This window comes from Salvelinus fontinalis, chromosome 3 (genome assembly GCF_029448725.1).
Source record: "Salvelinus fontinalis isolate EN_2023a chromosome 3, ASM2944872v1, whole genome shotgun sequence".
NCBI lineage: Eukaryota > Metazoa > Chordata > Actinopteri > Salmoniformes > Salmonidae > Salvelinus > Salvelinus fontinalis.
In genome coordinates, this window is record NC_074667.1 from 63,559,372 (window position 1) to 63,565,684 (window position 6,313).

Genomic DNA, 6,313 nt, shown 5'->3' on the forward strand with positions numbered 1-6,313 from the left:
AGCAATTCACAGCGTTTCAGAAATAAATGTCCCAAAATCGCACTAAACGGATATAAATTGCTATAAAACGCTTTAAATTAACTACCTTATGATGTTTTTAACTCCCATAACGAGTAGAAACATGACCCGAGTAATATTACTCCCTCCACTAATGCTTGGAACAGGTGCGGGTCGGTGTCCTCTAGGCGCATGACGCAGCTCCAAAAGAGTGACTAGCCTCAGGGTTTTTTAATTTGTAGTGCCTGTGAACGCGCAATCGACCCCATTCAAATCGTCATCACGTAAAGGCATCCAGGGGAAGACGTAAGCAGTGTCCGTATACTCATAGCAATAACAGTGCCCTTTTAACTGACTCCAGATCAGGGGCCAAAATTTCTGAAATCTGACTCCATGTCAGGGAAATTGCTGTAGAATGGGCTCTGTTCCACTTAGAGACAACATTTCAACTCCTATAGAAACTATAGACTGTTTTCTATCCAATAATAATAATAATATGCATATTGTACGATCAAGGATTTTGTGGGAAGCCGTTTCAAAAATTACACGATTAGCATAAATAGTCACAACAGCGCCCCCATCCTCAACAGGTTAAAACGTTTTGTTAGGTGCCCTAATGAACATGACCCTGAAAATGCAAGTTCCTTCTCTCAGAACGACCAGAGAACAGAGGATGAACTGTGATAACACCAAACATCAAAGCAACTGTAGCAGCTAAGACTTGCGGAGCTTTCGTCACAGAGTTAGAAGGAAGAAAAATTTACTTTAAAAAAAAAGTAGCTATTAAATCCAACCGACCAAAGATGACACGAACAGTTGACATTTCAAAGAACTGAAATGAAAGCTGAAATGAAAGCTGAAGTGATCAGCTCTTACCTAACCCTCTCACTCCTACTACTGCCATTATCCAATCATTGTATCATCAATCTGAAGATGGCGTTGAATTGATTAACAAAAAAAACGTTGATCGTGTTAACGATTACCCTCACACATCCTTTATGAAAAGGACGCCTTTTGCTACCTGTATTATTGCCTGAAAGGTCGATTTGATACGTCAATCAGACATTCATTAAATCACTGTTAACATTTAAATCTGAGAGGAGTGTTGGGTAAGGCTAGCGTATACAGGACATGCCCATAGAGATGAATAGAGGGCGCACTTCCCATTAAGTTAGGTGTTCTCTCTTTCCCATCTCTATGGAAGTGACAAAGCTCCTATCGGTCTGCCTTTAGCGCTACAGCATAACGCTGTCTGGGTGTTTGTGTTCAATATAAACAAAAAGGGATGCGTCTGTCCTCCACGCCTTCTCCACGCCTTCTGCTTCGTCTGACTCCTAATGTGAACCTGTAGTGCACCTTCCTTTCTTAAAGGCAACAAGAGTCAACAGCTATTGTGGTGGAGCGTTTTTGTTACGTTTGTCGTTAAAGTTGTCTGTGTTTTGTTGTTTTGTTTACTCACAAAGCCATGCTCCCACAAAGTGGGGATGGTCTTTTAACGACTAGAGAGGGTCTGAGTTCTGTTCTGCCCATAGAGTTAGAAAGAGGGCCTATCGTTTTGTTTCTACAGCCCTCTTTCTAACTCTATGGTGCTGCCTTTGTTGGCCAAGCCAAAGGTGGTCGGTCTTGTAGCAGAAGTCCGACGTGATGCAGACCAGAGTACATTGTGTTTTAAAGGCCCGTGAGTGTCGTTGGTCACGCCAGTCACAAAACCTATTTGCACTGCGGTGGGTACAACCAAACACCTTCTAAAGAGTCATGTATCTGCACCTTTTTTTACACAGGATTATTGATTGACAGCCTATTTGTTGTACTTGGTCATGGTTTTCAACAACAGAAACTATTGTTGTCTGGGTCTGTAAATGGTGAATATGGTTTCTGGTTCAGTATACTATAGTATACAGTGCTCTGGTGAAATGTAACTTCTCACCTGAGCAACAACATGGCAGAACATCTTGCCAACGTTAAAAGGGCAAAGGGTGTTAACCTTGAAAGAGCAATGTTGTGTTGAAGTTGAAACTGTGTTAAAGGTCCAATGCAGCCATTTTATCTTAATATCAAATCATTTCTGGGTGAAAATGAAGTACCTGACTGTGATTGTTTCCAGTTAAAATGGTCAAAAAGAAACAAAACAAAGATAGCTTCTTAGCAAAGAGCAATTTCTCAAGCAAGAATTTGGACAGACTGTCTGGGAGTGGTCTGAGTGGGGAGGGAAACTGACAACTAGCTGTTATTGGCAGAGAGGGTTGGAACTCTTTCTTATTGGTCTATTAAGTAATTTGCCGTCTGGTGATGTCACCAGGCAGGCCAAAACTCCATCCCACCAAAACAGGCTGACATTTTCAAACAGCACTTACAATAAAAGTGCATTATCATAATTTTGACATATTAACCAAATCAAATGTTATTTGCCACATGCACCGAATACAACAGGTGTAGACCTTACTGTGAAATACTTTGTTCAGCAGCTTTATGGCTGGGGGAAGAAGCTGTTAAGGAGCCTTTTGGACCTAGACTTGGCGCTCCGGTACCGCTTGCTGTGCCGTTCAGTAGAAATATATGTAAAACACAGGAAATCAAATTTTTGTCTGCACTGGGCCTTTAACGTTGAAAGGGAAATGTTGTGTTTGAAGTGCCTACTAGAGCTATGAGCCACATAACCTACAGTACAGTATGCCTGAACAAAACAACCTAGTAATGAGCATACCTACTGGGCACAGACTGGTTGAATCAGCGTTGAATTGACGTCTGTGCCCAGTGGGTATTTACCTAACGATGTACACAGTCAAAGCAACCAAACGAGAGAAGAAATAAATAAATTTACGGCAGGACAATTTCAGAGGTGGGAGTGACAGATCACCATGGCGATGTTAAGCAATACTGTTCTGTTTTTTCAAAGAGAACCAACCTTGAGAAACCGGGCTGCGTTCCAGAGCCAATGTTCCATAAAAACGTTCCATTCTCACCTATGGAAATTCCATCCTTTAGAACGCCCCACCAGCATACTAAAGGGTCATTTACCTTCAACTATTTGGCGCTCAGGTGCACCGGCTGCTGCTGCGGTGATGGTCCTCAAAACTGAGGTGTGAAGATACTTAGAAACACTGTTTCAATACTTTAAAAAAAACATCCTTCTCTTCCTTGACATTATCACTAATATGATTTTCAAGGAGGAGAGGAAGGAAGGAATGAAGCAGTTTTAAAAGTTTAAAACAGAGCAAGAGGACACAGGATGGTTATTACCTAGTACAAAACCGAAAAACTCCTTATCAGGCTTCAATCTGGAACGTTTTCGTGTAACTTTGGTAGTCCTGAACGCAGCCCGGAGCACTGTAAGGGAACACGATGCCAAAGACAGATGGTGGCTGGATTAAAAGAAGATACACTGGAGAGGACGACCAAATGGACAGTCAGGTCTGACATTACGTTGAGGCACTGTCCTTTTACTAGGAGACAGACCTCTTCCAAATCGCCCAAAACAACACAATGCTCTCTGAATGTTTTTTTACGTTACTCATAATGTGTATCATGATGAATCCACAAACACCCGTTGTGATTTGAGCTCAGAGTGGCTAGTATGATAATCATCATCTCTTTTAGGGGTGAATAGTAACTTCCACGTAAGTTACATTTTCCCATTGATTTCACTACATGACTAAGTGAAAATTCAACTCAAAGTTAAGTTAGGACTTGGTGTGTTCCAAATGTCCATACTAGCATACTACTGTACCATGTATTATGGAGCAATGTAGTGGGCAGATAGTGTTGTGTACCCAGTGGGCAAAAGCTGGTTGAAATAATAATTACAACTAGTTTATTAGCAGAACTGGTTGTAATCTGGTCCTGATAAAGTCATTTCTATCATGTATTTCGAGCTGGGTAGTATTGACATTGGAATTCAAGCCTTGGTTGACTGCCTCTCTCTGTGTTGGTAAAATGGTGGAGAGTGAGTGTTACTGTACTGTGGTTATATATTTCTCTCTCTGGGAGGCTTCTCTTCTCCACACACACACACACCGTGCCAGAACAGTCACACGATCTCTTCTCTGGCAGGAGCACTAGCACTGCCCTCCTGCTGCTTTCTGCAACAACAACAACAACTGTAGAAATAACTTTAACAAACTCAAACTGTCGTTTTTCCCTCCCACTTAGGCCTACACTAACTGGATTTGTTTTTTTCTCTTCCTGTTCATGTACCGTTTCATGGGTTGTGTTTTGGGTTAACTTTGATGGAACGGGAGTGGCGGCGAGGTCTTGGCAAGAACACTCTCTCTCTCTACGCTCAGCTAGCATTCCTCCCACTCACTCTGCTACTCAGAACACTGTTTATGTTTTACCTTGAATAGAGGGGGGTGCCAGGGGAAAGTAGTCGAGTCAGATCTCCACCTTCAGTCCGATTTGCCACCTGGCATACAGTTGGGGGGGGGGGGGGGGGGGGGGAGAATCCAGCCATCTGGCCGATCACAGATTGGGTGCATCCGAACTGACTCCCCGTTCAAGATATAGTGCACAACTTTTCACCAGGGCCCATAGGACTCAGCGCTGGTCAGAAGTTGTCCCCTATAGGGTGCCATTTCAGCCCAGCTCCCTGGTCCAACACAGCCTCACACTAAAGGGAAGCTAAACGATTCGGCTCTGACAGACCGAAAGGCAGAGCTAGCCGATCCCAGAGACAGATCCTTCCTGATAATACTGCCTTTAGAAACACAGTTCTAGAAGGCCTTTGAGCAATCGACAACAAGGGCTGAATCCAGTTTGAACTGACTAACAGTTCAACAACAAGTTTGAGCACTGTATTACTTATTACACATTTGTAGGATGCATTTTTCTGCCAAATGTCTAGGCCCATACTGTAGTATGTTATAACGAGGTTGACAACAATACAAAGTATTCTGCCTACTTTTTCCATGTTCATACCAGGAAGAATGGAGCATTACCTCGTGTTCTAATCTAGTTGGTCTTCTGTAGGTGGAGAACACTATTCTCTCCATTCACTGTCTGAAATCGATGAAACTAAGGAAGGAGGTGAATTCCCCCTCAGCCCAATCAGTGTGTGTGTGTGTGAGAGAGAGAGAGCTGAAGAAGGCTTGTGTGTGCTTTGTTTAAAGCCTGAATGGGCTCGGATGTAAGATGACCCTGGTGGGACTACAGTGACCCCTCAGTGACTGGTCCTGAACTGAAGACTCTCTCACACACACACACACACCCACCCACACATTGTCCTCCCAGAGACTGGAGGCCCTCTCCTGTTTCAAAGATGACGTGACGCCCCGAGAGGAGAGCTCGGAGACTCTGGGTTTGTTACCCTAAACCCCATCAGGACTGTCAGACACGGACAGACAGAGGAAAACAAATGATACCCAAACCAATGATTTTCTAACAGAGCAAAGAAGAGGAATGGACATTCTAGAACACAGATTCTAGAACACGAGGAGCTCTTTAGGAACTGCAAAAAGTCTCTTCTGGACTACAAACAGGATACATTCCAGAACACCATGTCATCATGTCATGTACAGCACCCCCCATATCCCTTCACAACACCCCCCATATCCCTTCACAACTCCTCTAACCCCCTCCTCTGTTTTCAATAACCTACAATAATCACAATAGTACAATAAACGCTTTGGATTGGCAAAATACAGAATGGAATAACATTTAAAAAAAACATTAAAAAGCAGCAAGAAAAAAAAGTACAAAGTGCCGTACAAATAGCAGCATAATATTTTTGTTTTCTGTTTTGTGTGAGTATAATGTATATTTTAATATTTATATGCAGCTGTTGTATTAAAGTATATTTTTAAGAAAACACATTGGTAAGGGTGCTCTTTTTGTTTCCCTAGATAATAATTTGTTTGGACAGTGGCCGAATCTTCTTAAAGCTTCCCCTTCTTGTTTCCTTTCCTTGTTTCCTTTCCTACATCGTTAGCAAACTGAGAGAAAGCAAAACCCAAGAGTTTTATTCCGGATAATTCCGTCCCTGAAGAAAGTAAAACGGGGAGAGTCAGCCTTGGTCCGTTGGCACACACATTGACCTGCGCCCGTCTCTCGTACCAGGATGATATAAACACCCAGAATGCCCTGGAAAGTGCCAACTGCCAACCTCGGCTCATGTCAGGGCACATTGACACAAGTTACCAAGACCTGCTAAACCAGCTCGGTCGTATATACTAGGCACCAAACAGAAGAAATGGAATGAAACAGGGAGGGACTACCTGAACTTGTTCAATAAGAAAACTTGGTTTTCCGTGGCAAAACATTTTTGCTACCATGTTCACTAATGAATACGACCCTGGCTCTAAACATATACCAAGAGAAAGTA